General features: G+C 42.3%; 1 long non-coding RNA gene across 1 annotated transcript; it reads right to left on the bottom strand.

Annotated features, from left to right (window-relative positions):
• Nucleotides 1-390: 390 nt before the first annotated feature.
• On the bottom strand, nt 391-1517 carry LOC132114353 (uncharacterized). The gene is made up of 3 exons (XR_009425296.1): nt 1307-1517; nt 798-961; nt 391-636 (listed from the first exon to the last, which is right to left on the bottom strand). It is a non-coding gene; the product is annotated as an uncharacterized LOC132114353 (long non-coding RNA).
• Nucleotides 1518-21214: the final 19697 nt, after the last annotated feature.

Below are 21214 nucleotides of genomic sequence, written 5' to 3'. Positions count from 1 at the left end.
TTGTGCCTCGTTCCACGCCCTCTCGGAAGAGATGAGGAGGGTATTCGATCGAGCCGCGGCGGGCAGGGAGGCCGCTCACCAGCTCTCAGAACTTCATCAAGGCACATCATCTGTCATGGATTATTCCATCGAATTCCGTACCCTGGCGGCCGCGTGCCAGTGGAACGAGGCCGCGCAGTGGGATCGATTCCTGCATGGGTTATCCGACCATGTTCAAAAGGAGATCTACCTCCTCGAGCTGCCCCCCACACTTAACGGATTAATCGACTTACGAGTTGATGCACGGATTAACCGCCTGGGTCGCCAGCCTAGTCCAACGCGTCATACCATCTCTCCAGCTAGGGGGCGCTCGAGTCGAGAGAACGTGGTCGGTCCCGTCGACGACCACAAGCCCATGCAGGTGGATAGAGCTCGGCTGTCCCGGAGGGAGAGGGAACGGCAAAGATCCCAAGGACTATGTTTATACTGTGGAGGCTCTGAACACAACATCTACTCACGCCCGGTAAAAGAGCCAGCCCGGTAGTAAACTTGAGGCTACTATTGGGTGGGATCTCCGCTGGGAAGTCCTCAACAACATCATCGATCCTCCTTCCGGTGAAACTGCGGTGGAAGAATCACTCTCACGAATGTCACGCCCTTCTGGACTCCGGAGCCGAAGGTAACTTCATTGATTGTTCCCTTGCACATCACCTGAACATTCCTGTCCTACCTGTGTCTCTCCCCATCCATGTCACCGCACTCAACGGCCAGGAACTGCCTCATGTCACACACCACACAGAACCCATCACACTACTCACTTCTGGAAATCATCGCAAAACCATATCCTTTTTTCTCATGGACTCCCCTGTTGCTCCCATTGTGTTAGGTCACCCCTGGTTAACTAAACATAATCCACGAGTGGAATGGGGTTCCAACACAGTCACATTGTGGAGTGAAAGTTGTCATGAGTCTTGTCTGGTTTCTGCTTGTCCTGTTGTCCCTGTTTCTGTTTTTCAGAAGGAGAACATGGTTTTGCCAAACGTGCCCGTAGAGTATCTGGACCTGAAGGAAGTGTTCAGTAAGTCCTGTGCTGCTTCTCTTCCTCCGCATCGTCCCTACGACTGTGCCATAGATTTAGTGTCAGGTAAGTCTCCGCCTAAGGGCAAGTTATACTCTCTTTCGATTCCTGAGAGGGAGGCCATGGAGAAATACATTTCTGATTCCTTAGCATCTGGGTTCATCCGTCCTTCCTCTTCTCCAGCGGAGGCGGGATTCTTTTTTGTGGGTAAGAAGGATGGTTCTCTGCGACTACAGAGAGCTGAACAACATCACGATAAAGAACACCTATCCTTTACCACTCATGTCTTCAGCTTTCGAGAGGTTGCAGGGAGCATCTATATTCACAAAATTGGATTTACGTAATGCTTATCATTTGGTCCGCATCAGGAAGGGGGATGAATGGAAAACCGCCTTTAATACCCCTAGAGGGCATTTTGAATACTTGGTGATGCCGTTCGGGCTCTCCAACTCGCCCGGGATTTTCCAAGCACTCGTTAGTGATGTGTTGAGAGATATGGTAGATCAGTTTATATATGTTTACCTGGATGACGTACTGATTTTTTCTTCATCTCTCCAGGAACACGTTCAACACGTCAGACGAGTGCTCCAGAGGTTACTTGAGAATGGGCTTTTTGTCAAGGCGGAGAAATGCGTATTCCATGCACAGTCTGTCCCCTTCCTAGGATATATCGTCTCATCCGAGGGAATACGTATGGACCCTGACAAGGTTAAGGCTGTGATAGATTGGCCATCTCCAGATTCCCGTAAGGCCCTACAGCGGTTTCTGGGGTTCGCCAATTTCTATCGGCGTTTCATTCGCAATTTCAGCCAACTAGCCTCACCTCTGACAGCCTTGACCTCTCCCAGTACTCCGTTCAGGTGGTCGGACGCAGCTGAGGCTGCGTTCACTAACCTCAAAAGTCGCTTCGTTTCGGCTCCCATCCTTGTGGCCCCTGATCCCACATGGCAGTTCGTGGTGGAGGTCAACGCGTCAGAGGTGGGGGTAGGAGCAGTGTTGTCCCAACGTGCTGCTTCGGACGATAAGGTACATCCTTGCGCGTTTTTCTCTCATCGATTATCTCCTGCTGAACGTAATTATGACATTGGCAATAGAGAGTTGTTGGCCGTCAAATTAGCATTAGAGGAGTGGCGTCACTGGCTGGAAGGTTCAGGGGTACCTTTTATTGTTTGGACCGATCATAAGAATTTAGAGTACATTAGAACTGCCAAAAGACTCATTTCCAGGCAGGCTCGGAGGGCACTTTTTTTCGGTCACTTTGAGTTTACTTTATCGTACCGCCCGGGTTCCAAAAATGTCAAACCCGACTCTTTACCACGTATTTTTGATCCCTCCGCCCGCCCGGTGACTCCCGTGTGTATTTTACCTGAGAAGTTAGTGGTCTCAGCACTTGTATGGGAAGTCGAGTCGAAGGTCAAGACGGCCTTACAAGGGGTAACGCCTCCGTCCGGTTGTCCACCGAACCGTTTATTTGTGCCGGAGGAGTTAAGGACGATTTTGTTTTGGCTTGCTCAGTTTGTGCCAGTGGTAAGTCATCTAACCGGCTTCCTGATGGGCTTCTTCAGCCGCTGTCTGTCCCTTCGAGACCCTGGTCCCACATCGAACTAGATTGTTACTGCCCTCCCGCCCTCTAATGGCATGACGGTCGTTTTGACCGTAGTGGACCGATTCTCGAAGGGGGCACATTTCTTTCCTTGCCCAAATTACCTACAGCCAAGGAGACAGCGGTCACTGTCCTAGATCACATCTTGCGGCTTCATGGCCTCCCGGTAGACGTGGTTTCTGACAGGGGATCTCAATTCATATCCAAATTTTGGAAAGAGTTTTGTAAATTGCTAGGAGCGTCAGTTAGCTTGTCTTCGGGTTATCATCCCCAAAGTAATGGACAATCTGAGCGAGCCAATCAAGATTTAGAGAGAACGTTGCGATGTTTGGTCTCCAAGAATCCTTCTTCCTGGAGTCAACAACTCTCTATGGTGGAGTACGCCCACAATTCGTTGCCAGTGTCAGCTACGGGCCTTTCTCCGTTTCAGTGCAGTTTAGGTTACCAGCCACCAGTTTTTCCCAGTTTGGAATCTGAAGTCCCGATCCCCTCCGCTCACGCATTTGTCCAGAGGTGCCACCGCACCTGGACCAGAGCCGCCGAGACTCTGCTCCGGGTGAGGGAGCGCACTAATGCCAAGGCAGATCGCCACCGGTCAAAGCCTCCAGTTTACATCGTGGGTCAAAAGGTGTGGCTTTCTACCAGTAACATTCCTCTGCGTTCCGTCTCTAATAAATTAGCTCCCAAATTTATTGGCCCGTTTACTATCACCAAAATCATTAGTCTGGTGACAGTCCGCCTCAAACTACCTCCAGCGTATAGGAGGATACATCCCGCCTTTCATATGTCCAAAATTAAACCCGTGTTTTATGCACATATTAATCCGCCTACTCCGTTTCCCCTGCTGCCGCGTCTCGTAGATGGGGAACCGACTTATTCGGTTAATCGTATTCTGGACTCGAGACGGAGGAGACGAGGATTCCAGTACCTTGTAGACTGGGAAAGTTACGGTCCGGAGGAGAGGAGTTGGGTACCTGCTAGAGACATATTGGATCACTCCCTTATTGATGAATACAATCAGCAGGTAGGCCCTTCTGGGAACTCCAAGAGGAGCTCTTGTGGGGGGGGGGGGGGGGGGGGTACTGTGACGGTTGGTAACCGTGATCTCTGGGTATTTGCACTTTGTGGTGAAGTCTGTGTGTTTCGCGTCTGCACTGATTAGTTTGTGGGCGTCTCCGTTAATTGTCATCAGCAGCAGCTGTCACTCATTACTCATTCCCTATATATTGGCTTGTCTCACGTCTTGTGTTTGTGAGATCGTTGTTTCATGTCGCTTACCCTGTTTGTTTGGCTTCAGTGTTGTCTGCGTTTTGGATGCTCGTGTTCTCCCGGAACCTCACCCACTCTACGCACTTCCACTCAGCCACAAATACTTACCTTCGACTCTATTCCCCGCAGTTCCTGTGCCATCCTCTCCTGCTGCCTTCTCACCGTCACCATCCGGATTCCTCACCACCTCACCACCATCTTGGATTGTCGTCTTCCCATTGTCTTTTTCCTGTTTGTTTATTTATTTTCATTAAATCATCTAAATCGCTATTGTTTCCAGTTCTTCCTTCACCCCACCGTCAAATTATGTGAATGAGTTTCTTTCATATTTCCAACTTGTACCTGGTGATGCATTGTTGGGGGACTGTTTTTGGAGTGGGCTTGACCTGGATATTAGCCTCATCTTTCCTGATGAGGATCCAGGTTGGTCCCTGGCTCAACATATTGACTTTGTTTTATTGTTTTGTGGACTGAAGTTCACTGTAGGGGAAGTGGAAGAGGAAGTCTCCCCCCAAAAAATTTTCCCAAGCAGGCAATAGGCCATGGGCTCCAGTGGCCACGGTTTCCAGCCGACCAGGATAGCTACCATGCCACACACTGATTTCTAGTCCAGTATTCATCACCATTTCCATGCCAGAGCCAATTCCCAAGATGGTTGCCATACTCCAGCCAGTGTCAGCATCCAAGATCACTGCCATTATCAAGGTAAGCTCCCAAGAGGCCACAGTCAGAGCCACTGTCTGCCAGAGCTGCTTCTTTACCTGTCAACTAATAAGTCAGAGTTGCTGCCTCACCTGGCTAGTTCGCCACGCCAGAGCCTCCAGCTGTTATGAAGGCCCCACCAAGGTCTTCAGCCACCATGGATGACACACCAGGGTTTACATTCATCATGCAAGCCATGCCAGAGTTCCCGGTCATCATGATTGTTGTGTTTTGAGACCACAAGGCTTTCCCTGGGCATTTGAGGCTGACTTCTATTTTGGCGGATCTACAGTTGACGTCAGCGAGAGCAGCTGGCGTACCAGGTCCATCAGCAGTGGAGGTTAAAGAGGTGGTTCCTCTGTCTGCAGTGCTTCCAGTCATGGCAGTGGCTATGTTGTGCATCTGGGTAGTACACTGTACTCTTACTCCAGAGCCAAGGCCAGTTCAAGAATTTGTTTCGGAGCCAAGGCCTGTTCAGGTTTCTGTTTCTGAGCCAAATCTAGTCTGAGAATCCATTCTGGAATAAAACTCAGTTTACTTCTCCAGTACGAAGCAAAGTCCATTCCAAGAATCTGTACATGCGTTAAGTCCAATTCAAGTCTCTGGTCCTGAACTTAGTCCAGTTCAAGAATCCATTCTGGAGCCAGGTCCAGTTCAAGTCTCTTGTCCTAAGCCAAGTCTACTTCAAGAATACATTTCCGAGCCTAGTTCAGTCCAAGACTTTGTTTCTGAACCAGGTCCGGTCGCTGAACCCAATCCAGACCGAGTTCCTCTCTGGCTGCCAATCCAGCCGGATTCACTGAAGCCACCATGTGCTCCACTAGCTCTGCCCAGACTGCCATCTGTTTTATCTGTGCCATTTTCTGGTCAAGCAGTTCCCTCAGCTTTATTTTTGGCCTCAATCTGGTGTCTGGCTGGGGGGGTGTTGGGACTATGTCACGCCCGGTTGCCTGCACTACTGTGAGGCTTTGAAGGGTGATCCTGTGTCTCTGCCTGTTCCGGTTATGGACTGTGTTTTCATTAGTGTCTACCTGGTTCAGTGGTGATCCATTTCTCCTGTGTTTTTATGTATATTAAGCCCTTGTCTGCTATTGTCAGTGTGAGTGGTTGATAAGTGTTACCTTCTGTGTTTCTGCTGATACTTTCTTGGTTCCTTCTTGTTTTGGGGATGTATATCTTTGTGGATTTTTCATTTAAAAGGATCTTAATTTTTCGACTCCTCCTTAGTTAACTTAATTAAAAGGCATATCTAGATAAAGCCTGAAAGACTTTTCACAATTTAAATTTAACAATTACATATTTATGACGCATGTATGTATATGTGTGTGTGTGTGTGTGTGTATGTGTATATATATATATCTATATCTATCTATCTCTCAATCTCTCTCTCTCAAGTCTTAAAAGTTTAATTTTAGTAGAAGAAGCACTTGGCTGTAAACATTCTATAGAAAAATATTACCGGACTTATTTTGACATGTTGCCGTTAATACCTTTTTTACAGGTCGGTGTATGTGATATGACGGTAGTTTTACTCTAATCAAATAGTCAATGCTCATGAAGTGACTCTCGGAGCAGTTCTGGAGATGTTCATGCGTTTCTGTCCTCAGTGAGACAACAGACACTGAAATCATTGTGAGCGTCAGGCAGCGTCTTTTTATTTTGCAAGCCTTCTTGCTGTTGGCTGAGTAGAAGCCAAATGTCAATTTCATTTGATCTAAGCAATGCAGTTGGATTAAAGATAATTTAATTACGTAAAAAGAGCATTAGACTATGTGGAAAAAGCTGCTGTGAGATAGACAGTGAATTATTTATTTACATAATTTATACACGTCAAATGCTTGTAAAGTCATGTAGCCTTCCTAAAAATCCTAAAAATTCAGCTTTGCCTCACAGAAATGAATGATAATTTAAAGTATAATAAATTTAAAAACAATCATTTTAAATTGTAATAATATATCACAATATTACTTTTTTTTCTGTATTTTTGATCAAATAAATGCAGGCTTTATGAGCAGAAGAAACTTCTTTCAAAAACATTAAAAATAGTAATGTTTCCAAACTTTTGGTCTGTACTGTATTTTTTCACAGGAGAGCAACACTACAAAAACATGGTCTTTTACAATATGATGCACTGTTGTACATTAAACTGCCCAACATTATATAATGTATGTAATGCATTAAAACTTCATAATCATCGGGAAGGAGGAGGCGGGAACCGGCGGACAATCAAATAAGACTTTAATAATCAAAATAAACACAAAACACAAACAATACCAAAACACAAACTAAAATCCAGGCATGGTCCTCTCTCGTCCGTCACTGTTGTCGCTCCTGTTTTATATCCTTCCATCTCCTCCGTGGGACTCGAGACTGGGGGTTCGATCAGGTGTCACTCATCACTCATTTGACCTGCGGGAACCTGGGGGTAGGACAGATGAGGTGAGAGAAAAGGAGATGGAAGGAGGAGCGACGGAGACGAGAGGGGAGAGAGGAGGAAAAAAAAAAATTTGTTCCGGTTCCCAGACGCACTGCCGCTCGGCCCTCCACCAGCTGGGTGATCTCCTCTGCGGTGCCTGGCGGTGGCACTGGACGGCCCTCGGTGGACAGCACGACACTCCTCCGCCGCCCGGTGGACGGCGATGGCTCCTCTGATTTTGGGCAGCCGGCAGGAGTCCCCCGTTCCCTGCTCCTCCGGATTCCTTCACAGAGGCAACAGGCTCCGGCCCCCTGGCGAACGGCGCCAATTCCTACGCTCCCTCACGGACGGCAGCCGCCCCTCCACATCACGGGCGGCCGGCAGCGAGCTCGCCCGTCCCCGGCAACTAACTCCAGCCCATCGCCTCGAGCGTCCATGGCGGCACACTTCCTCGCCTGCTCGATGGCACCGCGGATTCACCACAGCGGCGAGGGATCTTCAGCAGTGCGTCCCTCCTTCTCCCGGGCTTCGGCACCAATGTAATGCATTAAAACTTCATAATCATCGGGAAGAAGGAGGCGGGATCCGGCGGACAATCAAATAAGACTTTAATAATCAGAATAAACACAAAACAGCACGGCAGCCCCTCGCGGCCGACTGCTGCGCACAAACAAAACCAAAACACAAACACAAACTAAAATTCAGGCCTGGTCCTCTCTCGTCCGTCACTGTCGTTGCTCCTGTTTTATATCCTTCCATCTCCTCCTTGGGACTCGAGACCGGTGGGTCGAGGAGGTGTCATTCATTTCCAATCACTCCACTGGCCTCGCCCCGTTCCCTTGGCTCTCGGCCCACCCCACTCGTCACAATGTATTTTAAATGTAACAACCTTCAACATATACAGAAGTAAAATGCAAATTGCAAAGTAGTGCAGCAGTAATTTTAATGCCAGATCATCATATCATACCTTTAGTAAATTACTTTCATTAACTACAGTACTAATAGTGTATTGATGAAAAACTACATGCATTTAAAACCTTAAGTAAAAGTATTATCTTGCATACTGTAATGTACTTAAGTTATGAAGAGTAAAAATAAAGTAAATCAATATTTCTTCCACCAATTACTTTATAGCTCTACACAATTAGTCCTTTCATCATTACCTTAAATCAGACCAGAGCCCTGTACTGCAGGATAAATCTAAACCTCCCAGTGCTGAACAGTGGAAATATGACTCAAACACTCTGGAGACCAGGGCCTGCATTCACAAAACATTTTATCTTACCACTAAGAGTTCTCCTAAGTAGTAGTAAAAGTTATTAGCTAAGAGTTTTATCTTAAAACCTATTCACAAAGCTGCTTAGACAAACTTTTACTAAGGAATAGAGTGAAGTCTTAAGCTAAGAGTAAGGGTGGAGTTGACCTTGTTGCTATGGATGATGCCAGCATGCTAATATACTATGAACACAGTGATTGGCTTATACTCTCTGTCAGAGATTTAGGCTGCCTTCACGTGCTATCGGAAGTTGTGATTATGAGCTTGTCATATTCAAATGCTTTAATGTGTGACTTAATGTTGACTATCATGAACATTCACCACCTTACACATGCTGTTTGCTGACAGTTCTGGAATTTTGGTCACATCCATGCTTATTTCACTGCTTATAAAACATATAATATGCTTTGACTGATCATATCTAGCCTATAAATACACTACTTTAGCAACAAGAAAAAGGGATGTAGTTGTTGTGCAAACAGCATTGACAGCAGCAATGGTTTTCCCCTCTACCATGTTTAAAGATTATGATCCCCTCAACTTGGAAGCTCTGTTATCTAAATTATTTCCAAAATTTCCCAGTGGTAATTACGACTTGAGAGGTGTTCCAGTCTAATTTTTGATTAGGAAACTCATATTTATGATAATTCTGCTAGCATGTGAAGGCAGCATTATTCATATAAATATTGAAGAGCGCAATATTATGTTGCCACATTCAAATAAAGATTTTAAAATGCAGGCTATGTGTCACTAATTAAACAAGTATATGTTCAGCTAATTGCCAGCCTTTTACATGTGTGCTTCTCATAATTAGTGAATATGCATATAAACAGCTTTAGAGAGTAGAATAATCATGGCTGATAGCAAGCCATGCAAACATAAAAGAAAACCAAACTGGACGCAAAAAGAGCTGTTACTTCTTGCCCAACTGGTTAATGAAAACAAGGATATAATCAAAGGAAAAATTGAGGTTGGGAAAACCTCTAAAACCAAAGGTGATACCTTTTTAAAAGTTCATTATCGTCAAATATTTCTAAAATGTTTATATGCTGAGGCAAATTGCCAGCAATAGCCATTTTCGGATAGTTTGTGGCTTGGTCTTAGTGAATTAGGACTCCTCTTCACTACTCCTAATGTTTCACAGATTTAGGAGCTAGTTTTAGTGTTAAAATTTGTTTGTGAAGCACTCTTGGAGCAGAAATGTAGGAGTCCTACATTTATAAGATTTTCTTTGCCTCAAGATGTTTTGTGAATTCAGGCCCAAATGATGTCCCACTGGCAGAGGCTGTACCAGGCTCTCTATTGTGGCAGCCCGTCCAGGTCCAACAGCACCATCAGGGTCTCCCTGCTCAGCTGGATGAAATATATTTTTTTCCAATCTGTTTTATGTATTAATTAAATTCTTATGTTTTTCTGATGTTGAATTGAAATTATTTTGTAATTAGTTGTAAAAAAAAAAAAACACTTTCAGTGCTTTAGAAAAATTTCTGTCAATTTCCAGAACTACTACTTGTCTTTTATTTACAAGTTTCAATTTATAATACAAAAATAAAAGAATGCACAACAATTACTTTGCTTCATTTACAAATAACTTAAATCACAAATTTAATGTACATAATAACTTCATTTCATTTTTAAGTTTCCCAGCAGCCACATTTTCTCCAGAATTGTCCTAAAAGTAGAGAAAAGGGAAAAACTTAAGACAGGGCTGCAATCTTAATGTTAGAAAATATGACACAGCAGGATATGCATATAAAATACTCCAAAAATCATTTCTGGATCATCAAGTTTGCCTAAAACATTTGTGGACATATCTTGCATAACAGCACTACAATATAATAAAAATATAATAAAATAAAAATGCAAGTAAAAGGCTTATCTACTAAAGTATCTACTTGTCTTATTGTTGTAGGCTTTGTATGGGTGAGGGCTAATTGTTGTCTACACAAATGGTCCTAGTGGAAAATAACAAAAGGGCAAAAGCTTACCTCCAAAGTGACAGAGTTTTTGTCCCCAGTCAAGGAATTATCATATTCAGCCTTTAATTTAATAATTACAAGAACTTATGTCTCGATCAGACAACCTAACAAATTAATCTATGTAGTGCTAAAATTGTTAGTTTAACTTGACATTTTTAAGATCTCTGACTTTTCTCTGACTTTTAACATTTATTTTGCTAGCTATTTGAGTAAATGAAAACATAATACTTACATTTATAAGTGTATTTGTCGGCCGCCACAGAACCATCACCAACTACTTTGTTTGAATAAAAGTCCCAATCGCCTTTGGCCCACTGTGAATTCTGGGATAGGACAGGCTGCGAAGGATCCATCTTTTGTATCCTTCATTTTCTGGAGAAACAAAGGGTGCATTTGAAGTCGCGTTCAAATTATGGCAGTGTGCGTTGCGAAGCGGTGATGCAATCGGCCTTGGAATACAGCTTTTCGGAGAATGCATTGTGAATTGGAATGGTCATCGTCACGCCACCGTAATGCAATCGGCCTTCAAGTGAGGCCTTCGTAAGATGTAGCCCATGAATTGGGTAAAGGTAGAGGAGGTGCTTAATTAGTCAGGATGATGGGAAAAATGGTGCGAGGGTTATTAGTTCCTAGATAGGAGATTTTGGGAAATGGAGTCCAAGTGAAAAAGGTAATAGAGCCCTCTGATGGTGAGTGGGAAGAACAACAGGGACCAGATTTATGACAAGGGGGAGGTGGTTGGGGTTCAAAGGAACGGCTTCCAAACATTCCTAAACATTTGCTAAGTAGGGAGGCAGACCAGGGAGGGGGTTGGAGGTCCAGGTTCATGGAGTGGAAGAACTGGAGCTGGTGAAGCAGGAACCCAGGGTGGAGCCAGCAGAGAGGAAGACCTGAAGATCCCCATGGTGGAGAAGAAGACCTCCACAACAGTGTAGACCACTATGGCATAGCAGACAGGGCAAAAGACCACCAAGGTGGAGCAGATCAACAGAGCAGACAGGACCAAAGAGACGGGACCAAAGGGCCCCAGGGTGGAGCCCTGCAGACCATCACGGCTGATCAGGTGAAACTAAAACACACAGCACAGAGAGTTTGCATTGGCCTCATAGGCTGTATCAGGACAGGCAGACAGTTCAAAGATGACCTCTGTGGTTGCTACATAGCAGGCAGAGAGTTCTGAGACAGCATCTCCGGCCCTGACAGTGCAGGCTGAGGGTAAAGGACAGCCTCGTTGGCCCTAACAGGACTGGCAAGGTATTTAGGGATGGCATTCTTGGCTGTGATAGGGCAGACAGAGAGCTCAGAGATGACCTCCATGGCTGTGACAGGGCAAGCAAGGGATTCAGGAATGGCCTCTTTGGCTGTGACAAGACAGACAGAGAGTTGAACTCAGGGATTATCTCAAGGCTGGCAGAAACTTTCATAAACAACCTCTATGGTTGCACCGAAGCAGACAGGCAGTTCCAGAATTACCTCTGTGGTCGAGACAGAACAGTCAAGGAACTCACAGGCTGGCATCAGCACAGGACTGAGCTCTAAGGCTTGAGTGAGCTCTGAAGCTGATTCATGGACTGGAGCAGACTCATGGACTGGAATGGGCTCTGAAGTTGACTCATGGACTGTAGCAGACCCTGCTGCTTCAGGAGTGTGTATGTTTCGGACACACACAATGGCGACCACCATTATTAGAAGGGCTGTGGAAGGTAAAAGAACCTCTCAGTGGATCCGCCACACTGGACACCAGTCTTGACTGCCTGGGTACTGCCTTAAATGCTTCAAGTGCAATGTTCATGACAGCTGCCGTGGCATCCATGATGGGTGAGTCAGTGAGGCAGTCCAAGACCAATGCACCAGAAACAAGGATAAACGCTGAGAAATGTTAGCTAATGCAGAACAAGACTTAGCATTGAGCATGGTTGAAGGAGCTGCCTAAGTAGTCTGGGTGATGGGAAAAGTTGATGGAGCCCTCTGATGACGAGTGGGAAGAACAACAGGGACCAAATAGTTTCAAAATAAACTACCGGAGTACCTTTTAGAAATTTTCTGCCAGAACTTCTGATACATTTGGTTATCATTTTAATGACCAGTTACATCTAGATAAACAATATAAGGAGATTTAAATTGTTAATTGTCTTTCTATTAGGTCTGCTTGCTAGATCCTTTGGACCTCTTTATCCTCAGCAATCTTAATTTGAGTGCCTATGAAAAGTACTTCAATTATATTGGGGACATACAGTATGTGCAATATGTTTTACACCAGAAACAACAGAGGTGGGCAAAAAGGGGAGGCTTTTGTTTGTTAGATTGCAACTGATGTAACAGCATATTGAGCAGGTATGTTGCAGCATGGCCTGTTTGTTGCATGTGCCGGCTTTATCAGGTTTTGTAATTACATTTCTTCTCCGCAGGGTACCCCACCCTAACTAAAACCAGATGAGGTGTATCATGTCATACTTGGAGGAGAACGAATCGAACATGACAAAAGTGGGTGGGTATTTTATATTTCTGATACAAAGAAGCGGGAACACATTTCTAAAGAGATATTCTCATGAAACTAGGTCTGCAGCTGTTGAGCAGATTGAAAAAGCGTTATTTTGGTAATGGGGTAAGAGGCAGAGAGGAGTCCAAACTGCTTTAGGAGCCATTTAATGCTTTTATGGTATGTAGGAGGGAGTAGACACAACTGTACTGATACAGACAGCATAACTTGACAGAAGACGGCAAATTTCTTTTTTTTTTCTTTTTTTTTCTTTTTTTTTCATGAAAACAACACATTACATCACACGTTACACAACTTGTAACTCAACGCTTCAACATAATCCAACACTAACCATCACTATTACCATTGCTCCCAGTTAGGGTTACCATTTGGGCTTAGGGAGTTTATAGACCTAGGTCACCAAACAACTACCTAGCAACCACACCTAGCAACCACCGACTCTGTTTAAACATTTTAAGAATCAGAACATAAGTTAGAACACACTTCTGATGGCTTTATGGGCCTCATGAATTTGCTTCTGACCACAATTTCCACATTTTAACAGCCTGGCATACGGCCACATTTATTACATTTGCGTTTACTTCAAAGTTCATTTGAATTCCTGAGCCTGCAGTACTCACATTGGATCAGTCATGCATTAGAGTCATGTGCAATACTAAAACAGACCATAAACTTAAAGGCTTTCGTTATGTTATATATTTTTGGGTGTTTTCTGTTCAGCTTAAGCTTAATAATGTCTTTGATGGACATCAAGGCTGTAGTTTTAAGGCCAGCTGTATTTAAAGGACCACTGTGTGTTACAGTGTGTACTTTTGCCTTAACGTGTTTTCACTGTTAGCACTTCTTTCAGTTGTTTGGGAGACTCTCAGTGAATGTGTCCTTAAAGGATCAATTCACTCATACATTAAAATAGTCAAAACATCTACAGTAGATAGTAAAACATTATTAATTATGATTATGCTTCCATGGCACCTCTGCTGAAAGAAGAAAAAAAAACAGAAACACTTTATTTCGATAGTCCACTTTAGACATTCTAATGTCAGTAAGTAACTTTGCAACTAAGTCAACTAGCAGTTAGTAAAGTATTAGTACACTGTCTGCTTAATATCTTCTATCACTTTCTTTGCCAACTTATTCAACTAACCCTAAACCTACAGTCTACTCTGAGAGTTAGTAGACATGTAGTTGCAAATAATGAGATTTAGTTGAAATGTAGTTGACATATTTGACATGTAGTTACAAAGTTACTTATAGTTAGTAGAATGTCTAAAGTGGACTATCAAAATAAAGTGTAACAAGTGGAATGAAAGTGGAAAATAACTATGGAAGTAAAGCTCTGAAAATACAAGTGTCATAAAAGTTATTTTAAAGAAGTCCATAAGATTTGTATTCCATGCCTTTTGAACTCACAGAGGTTGTAAACCAGAATTAATGTTGTATTCACTGAATGTTGTCACTCATCCTCTAGCCTTAATCGACATTGGGAGTAGAAAAAGTGCATGTGCAAGAATATCCATCAAACAAAATATATATCAACCCAACTTTTGCAATTGTCCCAAGGCAACAGAACACCTGCTGAGTGTGCCATCTTGTTCTGAATGCTCACTGCTCACTGATGTTTCTCTTAAAGCTGTGTTCCAGAGAAGCCTCATCGTTGACCTACAGGCAGAATTGGTATGGAATTGGTATGTGTGGTCCCCTTAAAAGGACTCCCCACAACCATTATTAACAGCAATTATTATATGATGCAATCACACTTGTAGCAATATTTGTTAAATCAGGACCACTTCCGTCAAGTATATTTATGACAATTATAATTGCATACAGTTAGTGTTGGCGGTATGGTTATGTTCTGGGCAACACTCCACACGACTGCTTGGACAGAGTGGGGAGAGCAGCAAGACAAACCCCCCTGGGGTACAGAACAGAACCATTATAAGCATACAATTCACAATTACATGAGTTGTAAACAAAATGTGATAGAGACTGCTTCCAATGAAGAGACTGTAAAGAAAGAACAAAGTTAGATCGGATTACAGGTTCAGTTGGTGGAGTTGGGGTTGGAGGAGGGAGTTAATTGCAAGCAGCGATGTGATGGAAGAGACACTGAAGAATGGGAATTTAAATAGACCGCAGGTGATAGGTGTCAAGACTGGATTGGTACACGTCAGGAACAGCTGACTGTCAGCTGATGCAAGCGTGACTAACGTGGCCTGATTGAACTAACGCGATGCTCAATTTCTGTTTGTTGATTCAGGGTTAGCATCATCTAGGAAGGAGCTCAATTGAGCAGACGGAACTTTTTTAAAAAAAAATTGACATAAATGGAAGATTTGAATTATGCCTATAATTTGCCAGTTCACTGGGATCTAGTTTTGGTTTCTTAATAAAAGGCTTAATAACCACCAGCTGAAATGGTTTTGGGACGTGACCTAAACATAACGACGAGTTAATAATATTGAGAAGCCGTTCTTCGGCTACAGGTAAAAACTCTTTCAGTAATTTCGTGGGCACAGGATCTAAAAAACATGTTGTTGGTTTAGATGCAGTGATAAGTTTATTTAGCACTTCCTGTCCTATAGTTGTAAAGCACTGCAGTTTATCTTTGGGTGCGATGGATGAAACTGAAGTGTTAGACGCTGTAGAATCTACATTCGCTATTGTATTTCTAATGTTATCTATTTTATCAGTGAAGAAATTCATAAAGTCATTACTATTAAATGTTGATGGAATATTTGAATCAGGTATCGTATGGTTATTTGTTAATTTAGCCATTGTGCTAAATAAAAACCTTGGATTGTGTTGGTTATTTTCAATGAGTTTATGGATATGCTTGGCCCTAGCAGTTTTTAGAGCCTGACTATAGCTGGACATACTGTTTTTCCACGCAATTCTAAAAACTTCCAAGTAAGTTTTTCTCCATTTGCAATCAAGACTACGAGTTTCTTTCTTGAGAGAGTGAGTATTACTGTAATACCACGGCACAATACGATTTTCTCTAACCTTTTTCAATTTGATGGGGGCAACAGCTTCTAATGTATTAGAGAAAATAGTGCCCATGTTGCCAGTCATTTCGTCTAGTTCATCTGTATTTTTGGTTACAAATAGCAGTTGAGATAGATCAGGCAGGTTATTTGCTAATCTGTCTTTGGTAACTGGAACAATAGTTCTGCCCAGACGGTAACGCTGAGCCATACAGTTAATATCAGTGATACGCAGCATGCACGATACAAGGAAATGGTCTGTAACATCATCACTTTGAGGTACGATATCTATATCAGTAAGATCGATTCCATGCGATATAATTAAATCTAGTGTATGATTAGAACAATGAGTGGGCCCGAAGACTTTTTGCTTAACTCCAAAAGAGTTTATTAAGTCAGTGATCGCAAGTCCTATTGCATCATTTGTATTATCAACGTGAATATTAAAATCTCCCATGATTAGCGCTTTATCAACTGTAACTGTACTGTAAATATGCAAATTCTTTTAGGAATTCTGTATACGGCCCTGGTGGTCTATACACAGTAGCCAGAGCAAGAGACACAATAGATTTATTTTGCATATCTGACAGTGTAACATTAAGCAGAAGTATTTCGAATGAGTTAAACCTGTATCCTGTTTTCTGGGTAACATTGAGAATATCACTATATATTGTTGCAACACCTCCGCCACGACCAGTCTGACGGGGGTCATGCTTATAACAGTAGTTTGGTGGAGTAGCTCATTTAGACCAATATAATCATTTGGTTTGTTGGCCCTTTCAAGATTCTATGAAGAATAAATGAGGTCACATTCCAGTTAGAGCTTCCTGCTAATTATCTTATCTCTCCGTCTCTTCATGTTTCGCTACTCAAACTGGTCCACCCGGATGCTGACCCCAACCATGAGGAACCACCACCACTGCTCGACATTGATGGATCGCCAGCTAATAAGGACAATATCTACTATCTACAGGCCCCCCAACCACCAAAGCCTGTGGGCCCAGCTCGTCCAACTCCTCCTGTGAGATCTCTCTGGCCTATGCCACAACACCAGGGCCCAAACACTCCATCTGCTGTAGGTAAACCAAAAACAACTAATAACAGCTCTCAGTGATGTGGGTCGGATCCAGCTATAATAGCAGCAACATTCACAAATGTTTACAGAACAAGTGGGAACCTGTATGCCTGTAACTTTAATTCTGTTTCACCGCTTGATAGAAAGTCTAAGACCATCAAACTGAGAATGCTTTAAAGACACAAAGCACTGCGATCAAGTTAGCATTTTTAAACACTTGCTCACTTTTGAATATCTAGGGATTGTGTTGAAAGGTGCTCCATGCATTCTGTTTATCATTATTTACAGGCCTCCAAAATACTCTCCAGCCTTTGTTGAAGAGTTTACAGAACTGTTATCACTGACTTCTTTTGCTATTTTGCTATTGCAGGGGATTTTAATATTCACATAGATAATGCAGAAAACAAAACTACAAAATAAATGTTTTAAACACTTTTGACCTGATTCAGCATGTGCATAAACCTACACACAATAAGGGACAGACGCTAGATTAAATCATCATAAGTAAAGGGCTAAACATTTCATCCATTGTTATTAAGGACGTAGCACTATCTGATCACTTCTGTATTTTCTTTAATATATTGATCTCTGCTACCACTGAATCTAGATCTGTCTCTGTCAGAAGGAGATGCATTAACGAGAACACAGTGTGCTGTTTATGGAGGCTATATCTTTAACACCAAACATTTCTGCAGACTCTGTTGATCTTCTCCTTGATTCCTTTAACTCAGAAGTTAAGAATGCTATTAATGATATTGCTCCTGAAATAGTCAGTAAGAAGACTGGCAGAGAGAAATCAGCTTTGAGAAAATCAACAACAGTACAAGAGTGTGAAAATACAATGCAGAAAAGCTGAGTGGATGAAGCGGAAGACGAAACTTGAAATTCACTATAGCATCTATAAAGACAGCCTTCATGCTTTTAAGGTGAAACGATCCACAGCTAGACAGAGTTTCTTCTCAAACCTTATAAACAGTAACTTAAACAACAATTGCACTCTTTTTGCTACTGTTGAGAGACTGACAAACCCCCTAAGTCAAATTTACAGTGGAATGCTTTCCGACAGTAAAAGCAAATGAGTTTGCTTCCTTCTTTTCTGAGAAGATCAGTAATATCAGGAACGCGATTAGCACATCCTCAGGTTATGCTGAGGTCAGACAGATTCGGCCGCAATATTACAAAGAAGATACTATGTCTATTTTTGAAGCAATTGATAGAAAAATTTTGGAAGAAATAGTGCAGCACCTAAAATCATCAACCTGCTATCTTGACACACTTCCCACATCTTTTTTTCAAAAGTGTGCTAAAATGTTTAGAAGCAGATCTCTTATGGCGCATTTCCACCGAGTGGTACGGTACGGTACGGTACGGTACGGGTCGGTACGGGTCGGGTCTGTTAACCATGATTTGGCTAGCGTTTCCACCGCCAACAGTACCCTTACTTGATAGGCGTGGTGTATGACGGAAAGTAGCTTGACGTCATTCGATCGCGCGGGAAGAGGAAATGGCGCCTCGTGTGTTGTGTCTTTCCCCTTGCGGCACGCGCAAATGACGATTCTCAGTCAACCAATCAACGTTCTGCAGTGAGTCTAGCTCCACCCTTTAGTACCGTTCCACTGTGCTAGGTACCCCAACGGAAGGGTACCCAAAAAGTGGTACGGTACGGTTCGGCTTTTTGGTACCATTCTCAACTTTTGGCAGTGGAAACGCAAATAAAAGGGTACCGACCCGACCCGTACCGTACCACTCGGTGGAAACGCGCCATTAGAAGGGGCGAATGCCTCATTTCTTTCTAGGACTTTTCCAAACTCGCTGAAAACTGCAGTTGTTAAACCCCTTATGAAAAAGAGCAATCTTGATAACACCTTTTTGAACGATTATAGACCAATATCAACCCTTCATTTTATAGGCAAAATTATAGAAAATATAATTTTTAATCACCTGAACAAATACTTAAACTCAAAAGGATACCTGGACATTTTTCAATCTGGTTTCCGACCGCATCACAGCACAGAGACAACGCTCATTAAAATAATAAATTATATTCTCTTAAATTCTGACTCTGGCAAAATATCAGTGTTGGTATTACTAGATATCAGTGCTGCGTTTGACACAGTCGATCATAACATACTTCTACAGAGACTGGAAAACTGGGTCGGGCTTTCTGGGATGGTACTCAAATGGTTCAGGTCATACTTAGAAGGGAGAGGTTATTATGTGAGTATAGGAGAGCATAAGTCTAAGTGGACATCCAAGACATGCGGAGTCCCACAAGGCTCAATTCTTGCACCGCTCTTGTTTAGCCTGTATATGCTCCCACTAATTCAAATAATGACAAAGAACCAAATTGCCTATCACAGCTATGCTGATGATACCCAGATTTATCTAGCCTTGTCTCCGAATGACTACAGCCCCTTTAGCCGCATTTCCACTGATGGGCCAAAAGTGTTCTAGTGTGTGCCAGGGCCAGTCGCGTTTCCACTGTCACTTCCGGGGCTTGATCGTGCCTCGTCGGTGCTTCCTCAGGGCCAATGGTCAGGGTTTTTTGGCCCGACGAAAATCTTGCACCAAAGTGGGCCAGCTGGGGCTAGAGGAGTGGTTATGAACAAAGGCAGAGTTTCTCCGCATCTGGAGAGTGTCAGCACTGCGGATCAATTCATAAGCTAACAGCTATAACACCAGCATTAAAAACTTTAATAAGTTGCTCAATAAGCTCAAATAAGTTGAGCTTAAAACTCATTGTCAGTCAGCAGCAAGTGTTTGAAATAACTTGATCAGATGTGAATTATAATCATCATATAAGACAGAAATATATATAAGAGATGCAAAAGACTATACATGCTAAGCATTAATCTTACCATAGTAAACATGTTAAATGAGACCACTTGAAGAAATCATATGTCAGCTTCTTATTCCCTATCAGAATAGTGTATTTATTTAGTAACTGCCTTTACTAAGGAAAAATACAAAAACTCTTACACATATACAGATATGCATTCAGCCCCCCACCCCCATACCTCGCCTTCGCTGCTTTGTTCCGCCAGTCTGGCAAGCGGGTCTGTGACCAGCGCTGTAATAGCTGCAGGACCGGATGGCTGTTTGCCTGCGCTGGATTACCTCGACCCCCCCAATTTCCGTCCCAAGTTGCAAGTCGTGTGTTTATGGTGTATTGATTATGTGCTTTTGTGCTGAGGTGTTTTTCCGGGTTTTTTTCTGGGTGTTGGTTTTTTTCTCTTCTCTTTCCTAATGTTTTGCTGTTATCTCTTCCCCTGTCTACTGTATTTCGTTGCCTTGTGCCCACATGTGCAATGACCACAAAGTTGAATTTAATCTAATCTAATCTATTCTAACATATTTTATCTGTCATAAATCTCGTCCCAAGAGTTTAGCTCATTAGCTCATATGTCATAAAAATATAATAATGTTTTTTGTCCGGGAGCTTTTATAAAAATATAGAGATGATCATTCTTTCTAAATGTGATGTATATAGGCTACTGTGACTACAAATAAACAGAAACAGACTGTTTATTTCTGTGACTAATTTTCAGGCCTAATAAATTAATTAATTACAATCAATATATCACTTATTATAGTAAAACATAGATGCTTTTGGATTTAAATATTTAACAAAGCATGTAAACAAATGGCCGCTTTTATTGTGTTCGTTTTGTTAAACAAGGAAAAAACTGAAGTCATTGCATTTGGAAACAAAGTTGAAGTTCTCAAGGTGAATGCATTCCTTGACTCTAGGGTTCAAACAACTAAAAATCAATTAGGAATCTTGGTGTGATTCTTTAAACAGACCTTAGTTTCAGTAGTCATGCCAAAGCAGTAACTAAATCAGCATACTATCATCTTAAAAACATTGCATTGCACTTTTAAATCTAGACTCGAAACTCATCTGTTTAGCTGTGCATTTATTGTTTATTTAATGAATGAGCGATGTCCGAACTGATTGCACTGTATTTTATGAATTGCACTGTATGCTATGCAACCCGAATGATTGCACTGTCTTAAATTCATTTTAAATAATTTTGTAATAATTTTCAAAGTTTTTAAATTCCTTGTTTTTATTTTTGTGATAATTTCTTTTTATGATTATTTTACTTTATTTTATGTAAAGCACTTTGAATTACCATTGTGTACGAAATGTGCTATATAAATAAACTTGCCTTGCCTTGCAATCAACAATTTTGTGCATTAAACAATCAGAGGCAAATAATTTCTCACATGTATTTCACATCAGGTTTAAATATTCCATCTTAGAAATTTATTACACAGACAAGATTGGGGGAGGCAGTAAGTTTGATTTTATTTATTTATTTACAAAATAGCGATTTCAAATAATTACAT

This window comes from Carassius carassius, chromosome 33 (assembly GCF_963082965.1).
Source record: "Carassius carassius chromosome 33, fCarCar2.1, whole genome shotgun sequence".
Classification (NCBI taxonomy): Eukaryota; Metazoa; Chordata; class Actinopteri; order Cypriniformes; family Cyprinidae; genus Carassius; species Carassius carassius.
The sequence above is the reverse complement of the archived record's forward strand: the minus strand, read 5'-3'. Positions and strand labels throughout refer to the sequence as shown.